This window comes from Rhynchophorus ferrugineus, unplaced genomic scaffold (assembly GCF_030347505.1).
Source record: "Rhynchophorus ferrugineus isolate W39M unplaced genomic scaffold, kcgeb_rfMv2 rfM2, whole genome shotgun sequence".
Classification (NCBI taxonomy): domain Eukaryota; kingdom Metazoa; phylum Arthropoda; class Insecta; order Coleoptera; family Curculionidae; genus Rhynchophorus; species Rhynchophorus ferrugineus.
Genome location: NW_027472581.1, coordinates 4,247,261 through 4,270,260, shown reverse-complemented (window position 1 = coordinate 4,270,260; position 23,000 = coordinate 4,247,261). Strand labels below are relative to the sequence as shown.

General features: G+C 29.5%; 1 protein-coding gene across 2 annotated transcripts in view; it reads left to right on the top strand.

Annotated features, from left to right (window-relative positions):
* LOC143190427 (very long chain fatty acid elongase 7) overlaps positions 1–23,000 on the top strand; it is an 80,305-nt gene that overhangs the window by 16,676 nt on the left and 40,629 nt on the right. Inside the window, exon 1 of one of the 2 annotated variants that reach the window (XM_076394693.1) lies at positions 16,873–17,157. The exons of the other annotated variant lie outside the window; for it this stretch is intronic. The gene's annotated coding sequence lies outside the window, so the exon portion shown is untranslated. Of the gene's footprint in view, positions 1–16,872; positions 17,158–23,000 lie in introns of those variants that run through there. 2 annotated transcript variants of the gene reach the window in all.

Genomic DNA, 23,000 nt, shown 5'->3' with positions numbered 1-23,000 from the left:
GAGAGACAGTGTGCTATCTACAAAACTTTCCATCAGATACCTAGTTAATTTGTTATGTTATCCTACTACTTGTTTTTACAATAAATTAAAAACTAGGTATACTTTCTATAGGTCCTTATTTAATATATGCCGTAGGAATTGTCATGTGTTAGTTAAAACTGCTTCTTTTTCTGTTTCAAACTAATCTCACCTAATTAACAACATTGAATCCTAGTGATGTACTTTATTTTCATTGGAGAGCATATTTGCCTTTTTACATTTAGTTCTTGCTTCCTTCGTTGCTGCGTTTCCATCTTCTCTTGTTAAGTCATTTTGATATGAGTTATTTTTACCTTATTTTCTTCTGTTACCATATGTGTACATTCTTATTCTACCGATTTCATCTAACATATATGTATATTTTGAACAATTACACATATATCTGGGTATACAAATCTTACATATAATACGTTTTTCTACAATTATCCTATATTAATTATATAATTTAGATGTTTTGGCAAAACTTATAAGTATTGTCGTTAATATGAATTTGGCAGACATTTGACAACCAGCTGAAATTAATAGGTTGATTCCTTTATATATTTCAGATTACATTCTATCACTTTTTAACAAAAATAAGAAGAAAAAATATTGTGTGTTTCTAGAACGAATTTATAAACTGTAATATGCATTTGACGTCATGGTGAGTATTGGAGGGCCTATATAGTATGTGGGTTAACTTGTGGAATATCTCCATAACTGGATTCTGTAGGTCGATATAAGTTTTAGAATTTGCTTTTATAATAAGTTATTATGTTTGTTGTTATGTATAGTTATTATCTATCATTTATTATAAATGTCTTTCAATTAACCAGTTTATTTTTTTGTATATCAATTCTCTTTCTTTCTGTTTGATTTTAATGTACTTCAACTTACTAATAAACAGTATTTGGAAATTAAAATATATCTGATCATTAATTAGCTTTTTGGTGCTGAAATAACTTAGCATATAGAACTACCAAACTTTCTTAATATATTAAATAACATTATTGACCTTGCAGAAAGTGACGAACAGCTGCTAGTCAGTTGATAAACAACTGATTAAATTTGGGCTTATTAATGATAAGTTCATAGTTCCATTAACATCAGTATTAAGCTGTGATACACATTGGAGGTTGCATATGTATACGAAATATTTCTATCTAATACTAATCTTTATATACTCCTATAAAGTTAAATTGTTGTTAGTTACTATAACTTAGGTATGGCTCGATCGATTTGGCTAATTTTGGCTTAGAAATATATCTAGAAGTCCAGTAAAGGTTTATGTGATGAGAAAATGATATTGATATTAACATTGATACAAGATCAACAAGTAAGGAATAGAAATAACAAGGAAAAAAAAAGCCTCAACAATATAATTCATCGATTAAGCATAGTGATAACCCTTGGACAAAAATGAATAAAATAACCGATGTTAACCGAATGTTCTAAACATCTAAAAAACGTATTCAAATCAAATAGATTCAAATAGATTTAGCACAGGAAAAAATTACTGATAGGGAAGTAAAATGACCAATAAAAAATGAAATTAATTCCCAAGAATATTACAATCAGCTACAGCTGTCAACAAGTGGGGTAAGTCCGGCTACCATTTTGATTGCACGCCATCTTGGTTATGTGATGTTTAGCTCAGTTTCGCTTTAACCATTTTCAATGCTTCATGTCAATGCTTTGACCAGAAATAGTGATAGTATTTATTGAAAATAATCGTTCCATTACTGCCACTCAGTGGAAATTGGGTTAAAAATGCCCTGATCGCCCATTGCCTCACAAAACCACAATTTACCGTTTACCGCGAATTTTCGACACTACGGTACGACAGCAGATAAACCTTGTTTTGGAAGACAACGGACCTCTTGTAACGCGGAAAATGAGGCTTTGGTTCGCATTAGTATTGCACAGTCGTGTATCCTAGTTACACATTTCTGCAGACCAAAATTGCAACCGAGAGATCTTGATCAACGAGTTGAGTACAGTAATGTAATACTATGTCTTCTCAGTGGCCACGTCAATAAACAGAACAGTCGGTTTTTGGGAACACAGAGTCCTCAATTAATTCATTAAACTTTATTGCATCCACTAGAAACAAATGTATGGCGTGATGTCATACTGAAAACATCATTGGTCCCTATTTTTTGAAAATATTCAAGATGTTACAGTTACTGTTACTGCTTAAGACTGTTACCAAGACATAATTCGAAATGTTCTTGTGGCTGAAATGGACTAGAGGACATGTGGTTACAACAAGATGGGGCTGCAGCACATACAGCTCGTTCAGCAATTCAATTATTGAATGACGTTTTTCCACGAAGACTAATTTCGCGAACTGGCGACTTAGCATGGACAGCCAGATCTCCGGATCTCGGAAATAGCACCAGATTTTTCTTATGGGGTTTTTTAAAATCAAAAGTTATGAATAATATGAATAAGCCCCAAACGATTCAACATTTTAAAGGCAATATTCGTCACGAAAAAAGTAATTCGATTTCAGATGTTGCGGGATGGCATGACAGGTGCCTTAAAAAGAGCGTAGAGAATTGCGGTCACCATTTACCCGATGTAATTTTTCAATCATAACGAAATAAAAATACAAAGACCAAGTAAACTTTTTGTTAAAACCAAACTTACTTATCTTTTCTTTGAGCAGTATTATAGGCAATCACAATGGTAGCGGGACTTTTGGCCCACGTTGTACTTCAAGTTAACATTTATTTTTATCATTAAAATCATTATGATATCTCCTATCGTCCTATAAGCCTGTTACTTGTGATATCCAGAAACTATATATGAAGAGGGTCAAAGTAAACACGGAAGAAAGAAATATTATTCCAGGATATCAATTTGGTTTCAAAATCTACTCACCTGACGTTCACTCTAAGTAGGACTTGTCATCCGGTAAATCTTAGAAGTCATGATTTCCCGCAAGCAGATAATGTTATATATCTAGGAATGCCTCTAGATCGACGCTTAAATTGAAATAAACATGTACTAATGAAACCTAAACAACCTGGGATTAAACTGAATTAGATGCGTTGGCTTATAGGGCGTAAATCGTAATCGAACTGTGAGGCACTACTAATAAATCCAACTTAACCATTCTTCAGAGATTCTAAAATAAATTCTCAATATTATGTCACTAATAACCTACTTCAGCTCAACATCCTCTTGGAAACCATAGCGAGTGTAATCCGAAATACCAGTGTAAAAGTACTGTAGATCTGATTAATAGACACATAAAATAATTATAACATAAATCTCATTATATACTTATTGCCTATTGGGCAGATTGTAGAATGCTAAGAGATTAATAAAAAAAATCAGTACAACATAGGTGCAGGTGATACGATGTTCACCAGGTCGTCCAGTATCTATATTATAAAATAGATTTTCTTTTAATTTTATTATTTCTTAATATATCATGTTTTCTTTTTTATTACGTTATCAGTACCGTCCCCAATCTGAGTTGAAATGTTCTCACTTAACTCGCTGTAAAGAAATATCCGGTCATTTATGATTATACTGCACGACTTTCAACTGTTTAAGATCGAAATCATCGACAGATGGACGCTAGCCTTCAGCTCCTAGGACAATTGAATGTTGTACTGGCGAAGGTCTAAGTCTCGACACAAAATTGGACAAGTTAAGGACCGCGACAATCCAAGTTCTTGGTCAAGACGAGTTAATTAACCGCCTTGGGTTTTTTTGCACACACTGGTTTACTGCAGACATTTTATTTTCAGATCTCGCATTTTGGAAACTTACGAGTGTAGTTTGATTGTTTACTAAACTATCAATAGTCAAGTCAAAAGGGTGTTTTTAAGCAACAGTTTAAAAATGTTCTAAACACATCAGACTACTGATTTTAATCATCTCGGATTTGCTAATTACTAAATATGTTATGATATATAAATTATATTTGGTATTATATTTGTATATATTAATCATTGATATATTATGAACACTGTTATGAATTAAGATAAATAGAATAAAGAAGATAGGAGTTTTTTTTTGTGTAAATTAGGTGCTATTGATGAGGATGATATCTGGTTTCAACAAGATGATGATGAAAATTGACCTACACGATCATGTAATTTAGCAGTTTTCAGTTTTCCAGTTTTCATAGAGTAAATCAGTGCATATTAAAATTGGTTTTGAAGGATTTTGGTTTAATTTGAAGCTTTATTATGAAAAACCGTTATTATGTATTTTAATCAAAGTGTTGTCCATCTTTAAGGTAATTTATAAATTCCCTGTTGAAATAACGATGTATCTTTCGAGGCTATCAACAAATCGACCTATTTTCGATATTTACGTAAAAAGTGAAGCACTGATCAGACAGACCACGAGCCATATATAGGAACAAGTGGTAATCAGAATTAACTAGGTCTGGAGAATACGGCGTGTAGTGTAGTACTTTCCATTTTAATGTTGCCAAGTATATTTTCACCGGTTTTGAAACGTGTGGTCGAGGGTCGTCATGTTGAAAAATAATATTGTCGTTTCTTTGCTCGTATTTCGGTCCATTTTTCGCGCAGTGCTCGGGTTAAACTCAATAATTTTGGTTAATAGCGATTCTCATTGATAATTTAATCGAATAGTTTCTTCAAATTCTAATATTCACGCTCTTCAACGCTCTTTGACTTTGGTATTAAAATCGCCACTTTTAAAATGTCCAAACCAGTATTCACATATTTAAATTAACCATACCGTAATTGCCATAACACAGCATTCGATGACTTTCAACCGCCCACTTCAAATTGATGTATGCGATTACCTAGGAACATATTCAGACATATTCACACTTCAACATGAAGTTAGTTACGAACGTATCCGATGTGATATTTGTGGGATTTATACACAGTAACTCTATCTGTTATAAATCCTTTAACTTTAATGTATAAGCTTAATATAATCCGATCCAGTAACAATGCTAAGTATCTTGGTATGAATCTTGAAGCAAAACTTCATTGGATGGAGCAAATCACATGTCAAGAAAACTGAAATTAAATAAAAATGTGTTGGTTATTTATGGAGGTAAATCTAAAATTTAAAACATTTTTAATACATATACATATAGTTATCACAAACTAATATTTGTTTAGTTGATATACAACAATGATAATTATTTTTTTGAAGAAAAATAATATGCAATTTTAAATTGTGTAAATTAGCGAATGTACGAATTGTGTGCGTATATTAGCGCAATTTTCATTATTGAATAATTATGTCTGCTGTAATTACAATTCAATTAGTAAAAATAGCTGTATTTTTAATCGATCCAAATCTTGAGTTGCAACAGCTTAAACAAGATTTACAAACTATATTGTTAGTAGAGAGCTTTACCATTATAACTATGTATTTTCACTCTTTCTATTTTAGCATCATTATTTTTTTAATCTAATTTTACAAGAGAGTGATTACTATTCTATCATTTGATTGCAATTTCACAAATATGTCGTTATTAAACTAGCAGTTTGACTGTATTTATGGTTTTTGTGCAATTAATACTAACATTGAAAATGCAGTGATTATTATGAATTAGTAATTTTAGCTTTTTTGCGGTATTATGCCTATGCATTATATTTTTAAAAAGCCCTGAAATATTCATTGGTTATTATAAAAACATATTTAAATGTTAAAACACTTTAAAATTTAAAATACTAAAAACTTACACTTTTTCTATTGTTTATATATATTTTAGTAAGGTATAAAATGACTTCTTACCACTTGTTTGATAGAACAGGTATTGTTATAGTCATTTTTTAAGAAAATTAAGAACGATAATTGAGAATCATAATCTGCAATTTGCATGAATGTATTGGATCATTGATTTAAGTATCGCTCGTCCACATATTACAAGAGTTGCAAAGGATACGCTGTCGAATAGGAAGTTTTTTCACATACCACCAACTGTGGTTCTAGTTGATTTTATTGATATTATTCAAGACTGTTGAATGCTAGTCTCTGATAGTCCAAATTAGAAGTATATTGTATTTATTGCACCTATTGGCAATTATGTATTATCAAGGTTATGGTCAAATATATTAAAATGAAAACGCCACTTGTTGTCCGACACTTAAGTGTGGGATACTTTCTCAATATAATAACTATATAATGATAAACTACTATATATGAACGTTAGGTGTGATTACATAAATACGCAAACCATTAAGACCTCTACAAATAACCTTGGTACTTGATGATTTACATCATACAGTTAATACAATATTGATTACTGAATAAAAATATGTTTTTTTTTATAAAATAATATATAAACCAGGAACATTGGAAAAATATACTAACCTTTTAATATATGCATACATTTACGGAATTTAAAAAAATGATGATATAATATTCAGATAAGCCAGATACGAATTTTTAAAAATGGTTAAAAGTTTGAGGTTAATTTTCTACGCTGTTCATATATACCAGATGCAGAATCTTTGAACTTTGGATCTTAGGAACAACAAAACCCGCAAAATGTAATAGAACCGGTTTTATCACAACTCTGCTATTGTATGTTGAACTTTCGCTTTTTTTTCAAGTTCAGTGATTACCAAAGAAATGTTAGATTTTTCGGATCGTTTAGCAGAATGGCAAGAACTATCAATCTGAAGGTCAGTGCTGGAGACAATCTATAAAGGTTAAAAAAACTCTGAAACTAAGATGAAATGAAATCTGACGAATATAATCATACTATAAAATAGTTCATGCAAAATGTCGTCATATTTTTTGGAAGATTTGTGCGAAACCACACCAAAAGTCAGAGAATGTTCGGCTTATGCTAACAACTATGGAATCGATTCTGGATCAATGTCTACGTCAAATACGAGAATAAATTTGATTTTACTAAGTGCTTAAAATCTAGACATTATAAATCCAGTTGAGAGGCTGAAACAGCTCGAAAAATAAGTTTCTTTTTGGTATGGTATTTATAAAGTGTGTGCTTGATGGAGAATATGGAATACGAAGTATCGACATAGACAGCTCTTAAACAACTTAATCTAATAGTTAAATTTAATAGTATTTCATTATATTCCTCCACATAAAATATCAATATTATTAAATTAAATTTTCGACATTCATTAGTTTTGTTGCTTCCTTTGAAGAAATCTGATTCCGAAACTCATCAAGCATCTTTAGAAGCTGATGCTCATTTGTCATATGCATCATCATTCGGTTTTATTGTTTGCAAAAGGAGACTTTTCTGTAGTGCATTGTAACCTGCGATGAAAAGTTATCTATTACAATTTTAACCTCAAACCAGTATGGTTTAATCCAGAAGAGTCCTTCACCAACGCGGTAATATACTTCAGTAGGCCTGTTAGGCATATAGTAAGATCAGCAGGTGCGAAGAATGAAACTGTTACTGCATCTTTTTATCAACGTTAATGGACTAAATTGAAGGATATATCAATTGCTCGGCCACGCATTACAACAGTTGTGAAATATACACTATCGCAGCTGGAATGGGAAGTCCTGACTCATCTAGCGCCCTCACCAGACACCAGTGCTTTCTGATTACTACTTTTTAGTGAATTGATCTAAATAGCGTGGCTTGGCTGGTACACAGCTTAGAAATCTTAAAGAATTGTGAAAATGTTAAAACAAAATTGTTTTTTCGACACTATTTCGCGATGTTTCCTGAACTATATGAAAAGGTTGTAGAAAAATTTTTTGATTAGTTTTACCAGTAAGTGTCTTATTACAGTGAAGAAATGGTCCGAAAACATGGAATCATATAATGTGCGTATAAAATAATTAAGATGGATTATTTTACGGAATTGTAATTTCATATATACTAAGTCAATCTACAATAAATCAATATATAAGAAGTCATAATAACACTTTAGTGTTTAGTTTATATGGTCTATCCAAAATAGCACTGAACACACCTCATCTAAATTTGTGACGTCGAAACTTCGCAATGTTGCCGCATTTATCTTTGACTTTTGGTTTATTTTGGCTTTAATTAAAATAATGAAACAAAATTTATGAAATATTATTTATTTCAGCACAATAATACATCTAATGCATATATCATAAAAGGACTTAAACTACAGTTAATTAGCAGTTTGTTGGTTAGAGTTGTTTTATTATATTTACATTAAACTCTTCTCCAAACGACCTATGGTATCTCCTGGTGGTCTAATCCACCTAAGTAACAATTGTATAGCCAAGTAATGTATTTTAATTTCATTCGAAAGCATATTAACCTTTTCATGTTTAGTTTTTGATTCCTTCGTTGATGTGTTTCCTTGTTAAGTCGTTCTAATATCAATGTATTTCTTCTGTTATTGTGTAAATTTTTGTTGATAAAAGTATATTTAGTTATTGTGTTCTCCTTAATGCGTTTCTTATATCTGCGAAACAGTTATATAAACTCATGTGTATATTGAAAAATTCACACATATCTACGCACATAAATCTGTTGCTTCATGCTGTACGACTTTCTACAATTAGTTGTTATCACTCTAATCAAAACATATTAGTAATTATCAACACTGAAGCACAATCCCATATCCAGAAGGGTTCAGTGACTTCTGAGCCACTATTCAGGTCAATAACTACTGTTAATTTCCAATCTGAACCTAGTTCACAATTCTACCATTTGATAATTTCATCTCAATCAAAAAGTGTTATTATAAACAATCCTTCATTCTACATATCTAAATAGTTCTTGTTTGTATATATTTCTTGTCCTGCATGTCTGTTGTAGTAAATATTTACTATATCCCATAACAATTCGTTCTGATTTAATATGCAGCGATAGGGAGGATGACGTTACACTATGCAACTTTTTTGAGGCCTATTTCTAAAAAAGTAAATTACATAAAAAGCAATTAAACATTTTATTTATATTTATCATATAACTCTCTGAAATATTTCTGTCACTTAGTTATAAATTATTTCCATTTTTTGAGAGATTTTAGTACTAAGTGTGCAGCTGCAACACAATAAAATTATTTGCAATAAAAACTCCAGTAACTTAATATTAGGTAGTATTAATACTTATATCCTTAACGAAGTTATATTTCTTGATGGTAAGAAATGGCCATCTTTCGTATTTCCAATCAGAGTAATAATAAGCAGCTATTTAAAATTTACAAAAATAAATAAAGCGCCAAATCAATGCTTGCCGATTTATAACCTGTAATTATCACCAACGTTTCGAATAATTTTGCAGACATTAGACAACCGGCGGTTTTTGAAAGCTGTATTCAATTACATGATCGTACGCATCAGACAGCAATGTGTCTCTTTTTAACTAGAATGAAAGAATAGGGAATATAACAGGCCAGTTGAAAAGTCCCCCGGCCTGACCCATAGATGGCGCTACTAGAATTAAATTCATCTGTTTTTAGTTAGCTCTAACTCTCAAAAGATGTGTGTATAAATTTGACAGCTGTCGGAACATTAGTTTATGAATTACGACATTTTGAGTGAAGCAACTTTTGTTTGTGTTGTGAAAAAAACTGATAAAAAGGAATTTCGCGTGTTGATAAAATATTGCTCTTTGGAGGGAAAAATTACAGTTGAAGCAAAAACTTGGCTTGATGCCGAGTTTCCGGACACTGCCCCCGGAAAATCAACCTTCAAGAATTGCGATGCTAAGTTTAGACGTAGTGAAATGAGGGCCGAAGACGGTGAAGACAATGGACGCCTAAAAGAGGTTGTTACCGACGAAAACATTTAAAAAATCCACAAAATGATTTTGAATGACCGTAAATTGAAACTGAATGAAATACCAGATACTCTAAAGATATCAACTGAACGTGTATATCATACTATTCACGAATATTTGGGTATGAGAATGCTCTGTGTAAAGCGGGTGCCACGCGAACTTACTTTTAACCAAAAACAACGACGAGTTGAGGATTAGGAGCAGTGTTTGAAGATGATCAAGCGTAATAAATACGAATTTTTGCGTCCATATGTGACAATGGATGAAACATGGCTCCATCATTTCACTCCGAAGTCTAATCGACAGTTATCCGAGTGGACTGCACACGATGAACCCATTCCAAAGCGTGGGAAAACGCAACAGTCGGATGGTAAGGTTATGGCGTCTGTATTTTGGGATGCGCATAAAATAATTTTCATTAACTACCTTGAAAAAGGAAGGACCATTAACAGCGACTATTACATGGCGTTATTGGACCATGTGAAGGACTAAATCGCCAAAAAAACGGCCGCATTTGAAGAAAAAGAAAGTGCTGCTTCACCAAGACAATGCACCGTGTCGCAAGTCAGTGAAAACGATGGCAAAAATCCATGAATTGGACTTCGGTTTGCTTCGTCATCCACCATATTCTCCAGATCTCGCCCCCAGCAACTAATTCCTGTTCTCAAATCTCAAAAGAATGGAACAGTTGGAGGATCGATATAATCACTGTATCATTCTTGAACGGAATTTTGTTGAATGAAAAAAACTAGTTTTTCCAAAAAATTGTGTACCGTAGTAAAGGTAGGCCGGGGACTTTTAATTGACCTGTTGTTGTCTGATATTAAAACCAATTTACAAATTGCAATAGACAATACAATGTATATCTTGATGACGCGAGTTCACTACTATTTTGGATAGATGATAGTTTAGTTTATATACTACATATATATTTGTAGACTTTAAAAATTATTTCTTCAACATCAGTACATATATCGATTATTTTATCCGTGTTAATACGCCATTAACATTATTGTTAATTTTTTTTTGCAAAATACGTCCATCAAACTGACTATGAAATCATTACCCTACTTTCTTCCAAAAGGACTTTTTGTTCTAAATTGCAGTATATATTTTTTCCCATCCTATGGCAAAAGTTATAACCGAATAATCGATGAACCCAGACTAATACAAGTTTTATCTCATGTAATAATAATGTTATTGTCACCGCATTTTTTTAAAGAAGATTTATGCACAACGTATCAAAATAAACATCATCTGGTTCTTATTTTCTGATCATTCCTCGTATGTCTAAGTTTACTCAGTGACTGTATTAAAAAAAAATCAAACAGATCTCTTATTGTTAGTTATAAAAAGAATATATGATTTTAATCCCAAGGTATCTTGCTTTTACAAAAACGTATTGTTTGTATTATTCAATCAAAGTAACATATAACGTATATCTTGGGTATAGCCGTATTTGGTTTAAGATTATTAGAAAAATCACACATAGGAGAATACGGATAAATAGAGAAAACTATGGCCATGTCCTCCTTATGATTTACACACCATTGAAAAAAATATAAATATCTTAATTGCATGTTATGAAAGCAGTAATAAGTTTATGTTAAATATCAGACAAAGTTCACCTATTCAATTATCATCTGCTAATATTAAACAAGTGTAAACTGTAAAACCAAAGTTTATTGAATCATTTATTTCTACATCTGTGTTAATAACGTAGTATAATTTGGTTTGAACTGATGCTACTGCAAGGACGAGTAATTGTGCGTATTGATAATAAGGATTTTATTTTAATATTGGACATATTTGGTTGTTTTTATTGTGAAAAAAAACCGAACAATTTAGCACTGGTAACTGGTTATTCCCCTCTATCTGAAATCTCAAGAATGCTTCAACTGGCGACAAAATTTTCGATATTTTGATAGGATATAAGGTAGTAAGAATGTTATACACGTTTGATGGAAATAGGTAGTAATCAAAAGGGCCAATGTCTGGTAAATACGGTGGACAGTGTAGGTCTCATTTAAATATTTCCACGCAGATTTTGGCAGATGCAAAATGTAATTAAATGTTGCCGTGTTCCAAAATTACTTGTTTTGTAACGGTTTGTTTTGTAAAATAGAAGCTGTTTAGATTTTTCATGGGTTTTTAATGAACTAGAAATTCGTCAGTACAGTGTGCCAAATATGATCTGCCGTTGTTGCCTTCAGAATATCTCTTTTGTGTTTGAGGTTAGTGAGCACTTGAGACATCTTCCTGCGTCAATTAAAGATGATATTAATTTTGTCCGTTAGAGTATCCTGCCAATAAGACCTGTTGTTTCCTGATAAAAGTAAATTAAAGGAAAGCTTTAATCTTATCTTGTTGTGTGTCCATTTTTAGAGTATTTCAGCATTCTTATTATCTACCTATCTTGTTGCTTTTTTTAGGTATATATTCATATGCACATCCTGTGTTACATGCTATATCTATACTGTGAAAGAAGGAAGTCCGAAGTAATAGAGTTGATTCTTGAATAAGTTGGTTTCAGATATGATGTAAGCTCAGAGGTCTTAAGAAGCCTTATTGTAACTTAACTTTTAGCTCCTTATTGTTCTTTCATCGAGCTGAAGAGAGGCAGAGAGAGATCTTGGAAGTATTCTCGGTCTTTATAAAGAGCTGGAAGTCGAAATGATGTTATGATACTATTTTAGGTATCAGAAGCATTCCATAAGGTTTAACAGCTAGGTGATACAGGATAACCCATAGAGACTTCAGATATTAGTTTGTAGAACTTATCTTGGTACTGCAAATATGGGGAGAGAAGAAAATGTTCAATTAGAATGACGGGGTTACTGAATCCTATATTCTTATTCTATTCTTTGAAACTACTGATAACAATTTTTCTCAATTAAATCAACCCTACCTACTACCCCAGGCTAAGAATTATTATTAAACTTTTATAAGTTTTCTGTCTTTTTTATTTTATTTATTTTATATTTATTTTTTATATTATATTATTATTTATTTTTTCCGACATATAGAGTTTACGATATAGTAAACGTATTGCATCTTTGAATTTGAACGTTATTTTTAAGTTTCAATTTATAACAAACATAGAAAATCGCATTTCTCAATAAATTTCCGCTGTTCAGTAATCTCTTTCGACTTCCATTTATACACAATAATTTTCTTGATGCACACGTGTTATTTCTTTGTGTATTCAACCACCACATTAGGTAATTGATGCAATATGTGAACGAAAACATGATTCTTAACAGAGCATAACAGAGATCGAAGGCATTTATAGGATTAGGTTGGCAAGAATGTAATTTTGGGTTTGTTTACACCGATTTGTAATTCAGACTGCAATGTTGCGACTTAAAAGAAAATAGAAATCTAGTGATTTTAAAAAATGCAGTTGGATATGACAAGTCAAATGCTAAAGATGAAGAGACGAAACTCTTGAATTAAGGTGATTGATTGGAGGAATTAATTATATTTTATAATTATTTATTATAACTAATGCATATTATTTTCAAATATTACTGTAAAAAGTTGAGCAACTATACAATTTATAATAACTAAGTATTTCAAATAAGGTCTTAAAGCATTTTAGATATATCAAATTATGATAGCGTCATTCCTTTAGTTAGTCAAATGCCTTGCGCTTCGTAAATGTAGATTTTATAAGGTAATTTATGTCATATTTTCCTTTGCAAAGAGAAAAATACAGCGTGGATTCGTCAGAAATGGTGTTGTATTTATGCATTCTAGAAAGTTTCTTATCATAAATGAGTCACTCCAGAGCAGAGGGCTTATGGAAAAGTCTTCCTTACTTTCTAAATGATAGAAGGTACGCCTATATTGTTATTTTAATCTGTTATGTCAACACTGCACTGAACATAAAGATCATCAGAAAAAACTACTTTTAGAGAATTTTATTTCAAAGGATAAACTTCCGTCAAATCAACGTTATAGAGTTTAGAACCTATCAATTATTGCTAGTCACTTTATTCGCTGGATTTAACTCACTTATTATTATATCACAGTACCTATAGTATATCACAGTACCTATAGTACATCACAGTAAAAAAGCAGTTAGCAAGTTGTAAGAGAGACTGAATAATCGTACTTGTAATTAATTAAAAAAGTTTGTCGATAGAATTATTTATCTTATGTTATGTATTATATATTTTAGAATTTGCTATAACCTATTGACCTTTTTATTGATAAACTAATTAAATATCTATTAAACAATCAGTTATAAAGTATGAAGTTATATCTCTTGAAACACACAACACAAAAAGCATCTTAACTCTACTTAGTTAACATCATCACCATAATCATCAATATTAATTATTAAAATTAAATGGTTCTCCTGTCAGAAAAAATGTGTTGCAAAAATAAACTACACTACAAATTTGATTAGACTTAAATTAATCGTCATTGTGCGATGAGAAACGTAACAATAAATAAAAAAAATACATCTCTGAATTTCTTAGAACAAATATCGAAGTGTTTGAGGATCGAGTACGACCAGGAATACGGTATATGTTATATAACATGAAGTGGCACATTTATTTACACATCTTTTATATAAATACTTTAAAATATCTCAATATTATATTCTTAAGGAGTAATTCCTTGAGAAGTAGTTGCAAATGTGATTCTGAGATGGTACAAATGTTCTGATAATCTTTCCGAGAGTCTGAGATGGTGCAGTATTTTGAATCAAATAATGAATTCTTTGCTAACATCAACATTGCCATTATTTTCTAAAAGTATTAGAGGGGTTTCAATAGCAGATTTCTTAAAATTAAACAACAAAAGTAAGGAATGTCGAAAATGTAATTTTGAGCATTCCAAGATTAGCATTCATATACTCTATATAACGGTTATTGTATATGCCTACATGCAACCTCCTAATATATTATATCTTCATATACCTATTTTATAAATTATTTATACAACACAGTTTATTGATTTCTTCTTTGATTCTATTATGGATATTTCAATGCAGTCTCGTGATATATTAGAAAGTAAAAACGAAAATTTAAAATGATATCGATTAATTTTGCATATATTAGCATATATAATTGCTTCATTAGTTAATATGAAAAAATAACAAATGGGTATACATTTTATATACTTTTTAAATAATACTTTATTAATGATATATAAATTATGCGTCACATCATTTTTATCAGTATTAATTTTTTCGTAGATAAATGATCATGATTCATAAAAAACATATATTTTATTCTGTTACACATTTATGGTATTTAAATAGATTATTGTTAGCTTAGTAAAAGTAATATTTAAAATATAGTTGTCCTAATTAAACTTCTAACCGATATATTTTGCTAAAATCTACTAAAAACTGATATGAGCTTTTAAAAGGTTTTTAGTTTGCCACAATTTCCATTTATAATAAACGAGTATGTAAGTGTTGAATTTACAACAAAACTTTTTTTAGTTTTACGTTAACCAGTTTCTTTGAACGTTTAGTTAATAATAATGTTATAATAACTAGCAGCTAAGAAACAGCTAAACTTATATGTTAACAATATTTTTGCCACCTGTTCTAGCATCAAAAACTAGCCTTAATAAATAAGCTGTGTATCTTATCATACGTTTTGGAAGATAAGATTTAACCCCAAAATACCTTCATGATACCACCTTAACGTTATCATAAAGTTTTATGCAATTTTTTTTTAACAAAAACCAATTTAACTTATATCGTATCCTAGACCTATTCGTTTATAATAGAGACGGAAGTGTCTAAAAAATGCTTCTGATAATATATATTAAGCGGCATTTAACAGAGTATTTTTCAATTTTTCATTTACCTGGAATTCAATTGATGTGGTGGGTTTTCCCATATTTTGGATTTCTATCATTACTTGTTTCTTGACCGTCATTTAACGCTTCTGCAAATTTGTTTTGAGTTTTGGTTGAATCTTTACACAATAAGCTTTGCACTTTCGTGTTTTCAATTTTTTTTGGGTCTATTAGGACGTTCTTTAAGTTTAGAGCATATTCACCGTAAGTCTCTACCAGGAAACGATGACTTTCAGCGGCTTTTTTTTTTGATTAAATTGAAAGAGTAATGCGTGCTGCAAATGCACTGTTTCAGGTATAAAACTTCATATTTTTAAAGAGGTATAAATTTATGATGGTGCTAATTTCGCACAATATAACATGTACATCTTTGAAGCTTTCTATGAGTAGAATAATATCAGATATGTGTCAAATCATCTAGCGACCCCTGTTGGTAATGATTTTCCGGTACGCTTGGTATGGTGAAGATAATTATAAAATGAACTGAAAATGACTTACTAAATCAGATCATATGGGCCCAATATTTATGTTGGTTATACAAAGAGACTGATAAGAACTCTACTATACTGTTCGATGTAACCTTATTCTGTGAAAGCTTCGTTTGAACGGAAGTTCTGCTTTTGCGAGTTGCTTTCTGACGAAAATCGCCTAACTTCTTGATTTGTTCTTGACTGATTCATTATTCTGACTGTTTCTTAACTGATGTTTGTTTCTGTTCTCAATTCATTCTTGTTCGGTTCTAACTGTTCTTAATTCCGTTTCACACACAAACTGAAAATTGTGGCTATATCTTGTTTTATCGCTAAAGCTCTTCTCTCGGTTTCTTGGTAGCGGGTAAGAAGGTTCATGAAATCATTTTCGGCATGCCGATTCGTTTAGATTTTTGATGCGAAGAAGACTCTTCGAGAAGGGAAGGGAAGAAAGAGAAGATATTCTCTTAGAAGACTTCTAAGAAAAAGAAGATATTTAATGGTCTCGTGTCTTCCTAAGTTTTATGGTTATAGCCACAATAGCCCCGTTACCTGCACCTGCAATTTCATATTGTCTCAAGTAATAATTATTTTAATGTAATTTTTTTCTTGGGTTCTTTGAATTTTCACCAACAGATAATGCTGATCAAAATTTGTGCAAGAATCTTTTTTATATATATATATATGTATATATATATATATATATATATATATGTATATATATGTATGTATATATATGTATGTATAATATATAAATATATAATATTTTCAATGTTAATTTATTGCAAAACTTGATACCAGTAGAGGGAGAAGCATAAAAATAAATTGCGAAAGTTAAGCGGTGAATTTAGTATTAATAGAATCACTGCATCAGAAAGAGTTTCATTCAAAATATTTTAATAAACTAAACAAATTCCATCTTGTTGATATTGGGGTTTCTAGGATACATGATTAATAATATACCTTAGTGGGTGTTGATGTTTTGGTTAGACCATTGCGGCTAACGGTTATAAAATTTTGAAATAATTGTGTTTTGTATTCTTATTCGTAAATAGACATTGTTAAAAACAGTTGTTGTTCCTCGACCGGGTGTAGATTACAATCAAGACGGCGGCGACTTTCCCTGAGAAAAAGGTAAATTAAAACACTGAATTAGTTTTAAGTTAGTTACGAAGCTTAATTTTGTAATATTCTCTGTGTTTTCTTATAAATATTATTTTCTGAATCATAATAATTGAGGTAATAGATATATTTTTTCTTGAGAACATAAATAATAGCCGATACGTAAAAAATAATTACCAAGTGATCTGCGAGATGTTAATAATAATTAATTACAAGATAGCATAATTAATTAATGCAAAGTTCATTTATAATTATAGAATAATTGTGATATGTTCGATTATTTTCAATAAAATTATGCTCATTTATATAATAATTCTAATGGTCATTATTTTATTTTAATATATACTCCATACAGGTTATAAAAATTAAGTTAGGTATCTATATCAATATTACTTAAACTTGACATAAATATTTTTTTCAATAATTATTGTTTTAAAAACTCATAAACAGTGTAAATAAAAAGTAAATATTGGTTATTTGGTGGGTGAAAAACTGGCCAATGTTTTTACAGATGAACAATTATGTTAACAATATTCTCTGTAAAACTAATTTTAAGTTTTTGAGTTTCTTGAATTTAGAGAATCTTTAGTAATAATATATTTTGACCAGTTTTTGTTGGAACTCATTTAATAACATAGGTCTTTTGTCAAAAGCTTAATTAAACAATTAAAATGTCACAGAAAATATCTACAGTGCTCTAATTGTGTTGAATCTTTCAAGATAAATCGCTTTAGTTTGTCTGTTTCTCTCAATGATTTAATTTGTACAATGTGTTAATAATAATTACAAGATAATTAGAATCTATAGCCTCTATATAATTTATTATTAGAGACTTATTATATTATAGAATAGTTATGATATGTTCGATTATTTTCAGTAAAATTATGGTTGTTTATATAATAATTCTAATGTTTACTATTTTATGTTACTATGCACATATACCATGTAGTAAAACAGTTAATTTAGATATCAATGTCATTTAAACTTGACATAATTTTTTTTCAATAATTATTGTTTTAAAAACTCATAAACAGTGTAAATAAAAAATAAATACTGGTTATTGGGTGAGTGAGAAACTGGCCAATGTTTTTACAGATGAACAATTATGTTAACAATATTGTCTTTAAAACTAATTTTAAGTTTTTGAATTTCTTGAATTTAGAGAATCTTTTGTAATAATATATTTTGACCAGTTTTTGTTGGAACTCATTTAATAACATAGGTCTTTTGTCAAAAGCTTAATTAAACAATTAAAATGTCACAGAAAATATCTACAGTGCTCTAATTGTGTTGAATCTTTCAAGATAAATCGCTTTAGTTTGTCTGTTTCTCTCAATGATTTAATTTGTACAATTTGTTAATAATAATTACAAGATAATTAGAATCTATAGCCTCTATATAATTTATTATTAGAGACTTATTATATTATAGAATAGTTATGATATGTTCGATTATTTTCAGTAAAATTATGGTTGTTTATATAATAATTCTAATGTTTACTATTTTATGTTACTATGCACATATACCATGTAGTAAAACAGTTAATTTAGATATCAATGTTATTTAAACTTGACATAATTTTTTTTCAATAATTATTGTTTTAAAAACTCATAAACAGTGTAAATAAAAAATAAATACTGGTTATTGGGTGAGTGAGAAACTGGCCAATGTTTTTACAGATGAACAATTATGTTAACAATATTGTCTTTAAAACTAATTTTAAGTTTTTGAATTTCTTGAATTTAGAGAATCTTTTATAATAATATACTTGGATCAATTTTTGTTGGAACTTATTTAGAAACAAAGACCTCTTTGTCAATAGCTTAAACAAACAATTAAACTGTCACGGGAAATATCTGTGGTCAATCTCGCTTTAGTTTGTCTGTTTCTTTCAATGATTTTCAGGAACAAGAATTGAGGATGGAAATTCTACTCAATTAAATACAATTTGTCAAACGCGGATTATATTTTCTTGATTGTAGTATTTGTTTAGTATTTAAATTAATATTAATTACAAGATGATTAGAATCTATAGCCTCTATAAAATTTATTTTTTAAGATTTATTATGTTATAGATAAATTATGATATGTTTGATTATTTGGAGTAAAATTGTGGTTATTTATATTATAATCCTAATGTTTACTATTTTATTTTATTATGTACATATATCATATACTAAAAAAGTTAATTTAGGTATCAATATCAATTAAACGTGACACACATTTTTAAGTAGTTTTTTTTCAGTAATTATATTGTTTTAAAATGCCATAAACTGTTTAAATAAAAAGTAAATACTGGATAACAAGTTTATAAAAGAGTCATCTATGTATCTAATATAAAGTTCCAAAGTAACAATATTTTCTTAAAAAATAACTTTATTTTTTTAACAGATTCGTCTGTTTACGTAATATTTTGTAATAATTTCTGTTGATCAATTTTTTTCGAACTTATTCAAGATTGAATTTTTCATTTGTCAAAAAGTTTGAATCAGTGAAACCCAATTAAATACAATTTGTTAAACGCTAGTTTTATTTTGTTGATTCTAGTATTTGTTTATCGTGTTTAAAAAAATATAATGTTTTAATGTGAAAGTCCATTTTTAATTATAGATAAATTATGATATTTTGATTATTATCAGTAAAATTACTATCAGTTATGCAATAATTCTAACGGTTATTATTTTATTTTAATATGAACTACATAAATGATATTATAAAAATTTAATTTAGATATGAATATCAATTAAACTTGATACAAACTTATAAACTGAAACAAACATTCATTAAATGGTCGAAATAAAGACTAAAATAATATTAATATCTTGGGAAAATGTGTAATTTATTTGATACATGGATTTGTAATGGCACTTACTACCTACTGAATTTAATATTTCTAATATTTTCTTGTAAAATTATAAATCCATTACCTTCGGATGTTTATAAGGTGTCAGCTCTTATGAAATTTTACTTAACGGATTTATTGTGGGTTTTCAGCATCACGCGTATTTGTTTTATCGCATTTATTTATTCATTTTCTCATGGCGGCAAATCATTTTTACCCAGTTTTGAAATTAATTAAACATTTTAGCCACGTTTGGGTAGTTCATAATGAACAATTCTTTTGCAATGACATTGTCAGATTTGAAATCCTTTTGAAAACTTTTTCAGTTCTGTCAGCCATCTTTTTTACACATTATATATTAAATGTTTCCGTGCATTTTATGTGGAACACAAGTATGAAGCTTCTTTTAATATTCAGTCTTCTGAATATGGCTTGAAACTGTTTTATGGTTGAGGTTCAGTTCTATAACGACATCCATAAAAGAGGAATGTTGCTCTGCCTCGATATTTTTAATAATTCCTTCTACTTTTTCACAATTGACCTACTAGGATTACGTTTTGTTTAGCATTGAGAGAAAATGGACAAAACAATCCTACAATAAGTAAGTTTCCTCAAAATTGATTTGGTTTAGTCACCTATGAGTCTATTCTATTAAATCAACCAATCTATTTAATAGCTAATTTAATTCAATTCATAGTTATGAAGCTCATTCCTTTTTCCAGTCCTTTACTACTAAGCGATAATTATTACTTGCACAGTAGGGTGCGTTGTTGTCTCTGCTAGTTCTGTGCGCTCTCCATGTGTGCTAGAGGACATGAAGGTAGTTGAAGTATGTTGCTTTACCTTGATATTTTAAGGAATTTGATGGACTTTTTCAACGATATGCCTACTAGGACAATGTCTTTTTTAGTACTGACATTTCCAAAACGAAAATGAGCAAATTATTTCTAACTGCCCTGCATTTTTCCTCTTTCGGATGTCTCTATTTTCAGAGCTCAAGATAGAATTATCAATATTTGTTTAATATAAAGATTAATTAAACATAATATTAAGACATTAAGAAAGAGTAATATTGTAAAGCTATTTTCTTGAAAAATTTTAGATGTCTATCAAGTAAAACTAATTAAAATTAATCTTTCTTTATTATTTTGTTAAAAAACATCTACAAATATAAGTAGTATTATCGCGAAAATATTTTCGGAAAATGATTTAACATGATTTCCGTTAAATTATATCTGATATCTCTCAAATTTTTCACATAAAAAAAGGATTTATTAAGAAATATTAATACAATATGTATTAAATAAAATATGTTACATATCACTTTCTACAATTTCTCTTCATGCATTGATTTGACAGTGATCCATTTTTAGTCTAATTTTGTAATACAAGGGCATAAATCTGTTACTCTCTATAACTGAAAATAAATATTTCTTAGAAATGACATTAATTCATCTTAAATATCGGCAATAAGGAATATAAAAAATTCATATTTGTTGCGTCAGTTTTAACTCAGACAATTTATTACTTTATTGAGTTCTTGCCATCTTTTTTTTTGTACGTAATAGACTTGTTTAAACACCCACTACCCACTAAATCTAAAATTTTGTTTTCAAAAACACGTATTATATAAACAAATTCTATTATTATTAATACTATATAAAAATGGCCAAACTATAATATTTTGTGACGTATCATTTGATGTCAGTCTCCACTAAATAAACTATGAACATGGAGAACCAAAGCATCAAATGGCTATTTTGTATGTTAATTATGAGCTTTTTGACGTACTATAGATATGAAAAATTACTATGGCTATATTTGCTGCTGACACTGCGGTATTTGGATACAGTGGCGAGGAAGCTATGAGAAACGCAAGTAATAATATAATCAGTGGAGTGAGACCTTAGAAATATTTCAGAATAAAGTATATAGTAGATTACTTAAATTTTTGTTTATTTTAGTTTTATTAAGATTTTGTTTATTTTTATTTTGTTATTACAGCGATTATTATGTACACATTTTATGTTAAAATGTACTTTTTTGTGTTAAAAATCTAAGTTTGATTATTTTTTACTTTATAATGAGTTCCTTATTTGTTATTTAAAGTCAGTTCAATTTTTTGTCAAAAATATTTTATTTTTCTCTTTTGAGTGTTAGACTTTTACTCAATAAATTAACCAGTTATTTTATTAAGTGTTACAATGGATAGTCCAAGTAAAAGTACAGCCCTTATGAGGAAAAATATGAATAAAGAAATAATGATTGTAATAAGGAACTTTTCAAGCCCTGGAATCAGCTACCTAGTCTAGGTGGGTTGACAAATGTCCTAATCAAACTATAACAAAAACAGTTGCTGCCCCGTTGGGAATCGCACCTGCGACTTACAATTAGTTGCTTACAATGTTTCTATGGCTTATCATATCATATGGTTAAGCTTAAAAAGCAAACTGAATGGCTTTTACATTGAACTACTTCCGACATTTCCTCACATAAGTTCTGCAATAACAATATACACAAATATAAACATCTGATATTTTTAGTTAAAACATATGTGAAAATACATAAAAAAATATGTAAAAATACAGCCGAACATAGTACTTCCTCTTTTTTGAAGTCGGTTGAAAATGAATACTAAATTAGTCATATAATATTACCAGTACACTTACATCGAAGTTTTAAAATTTTCATATTCTGCTCAATAAGTCTTCATTTTCGATCAGAAACTGCCACAAGATCAGCAATTCCTGGCAAATTAGAACTGTTTACTCTAGCAAATCCTTGTTTCATGGCTAGTTATTACTAGCTATTACCTTTAATTTGTTTTGTTTCTTGTTTGGTGTTGATTAGTCATATTACCCGTATATATGCAAATCATTTCATTCACTGGTTATGTATGTATAGAGCGAGTAGTATTTTTTCTCAATAGGTTTATTTCATTATACGTCATTCATGATATTTTTATTATTTTTTGTAAAATAAATACTATTGTTGTTTACTTGAATTAATTTTC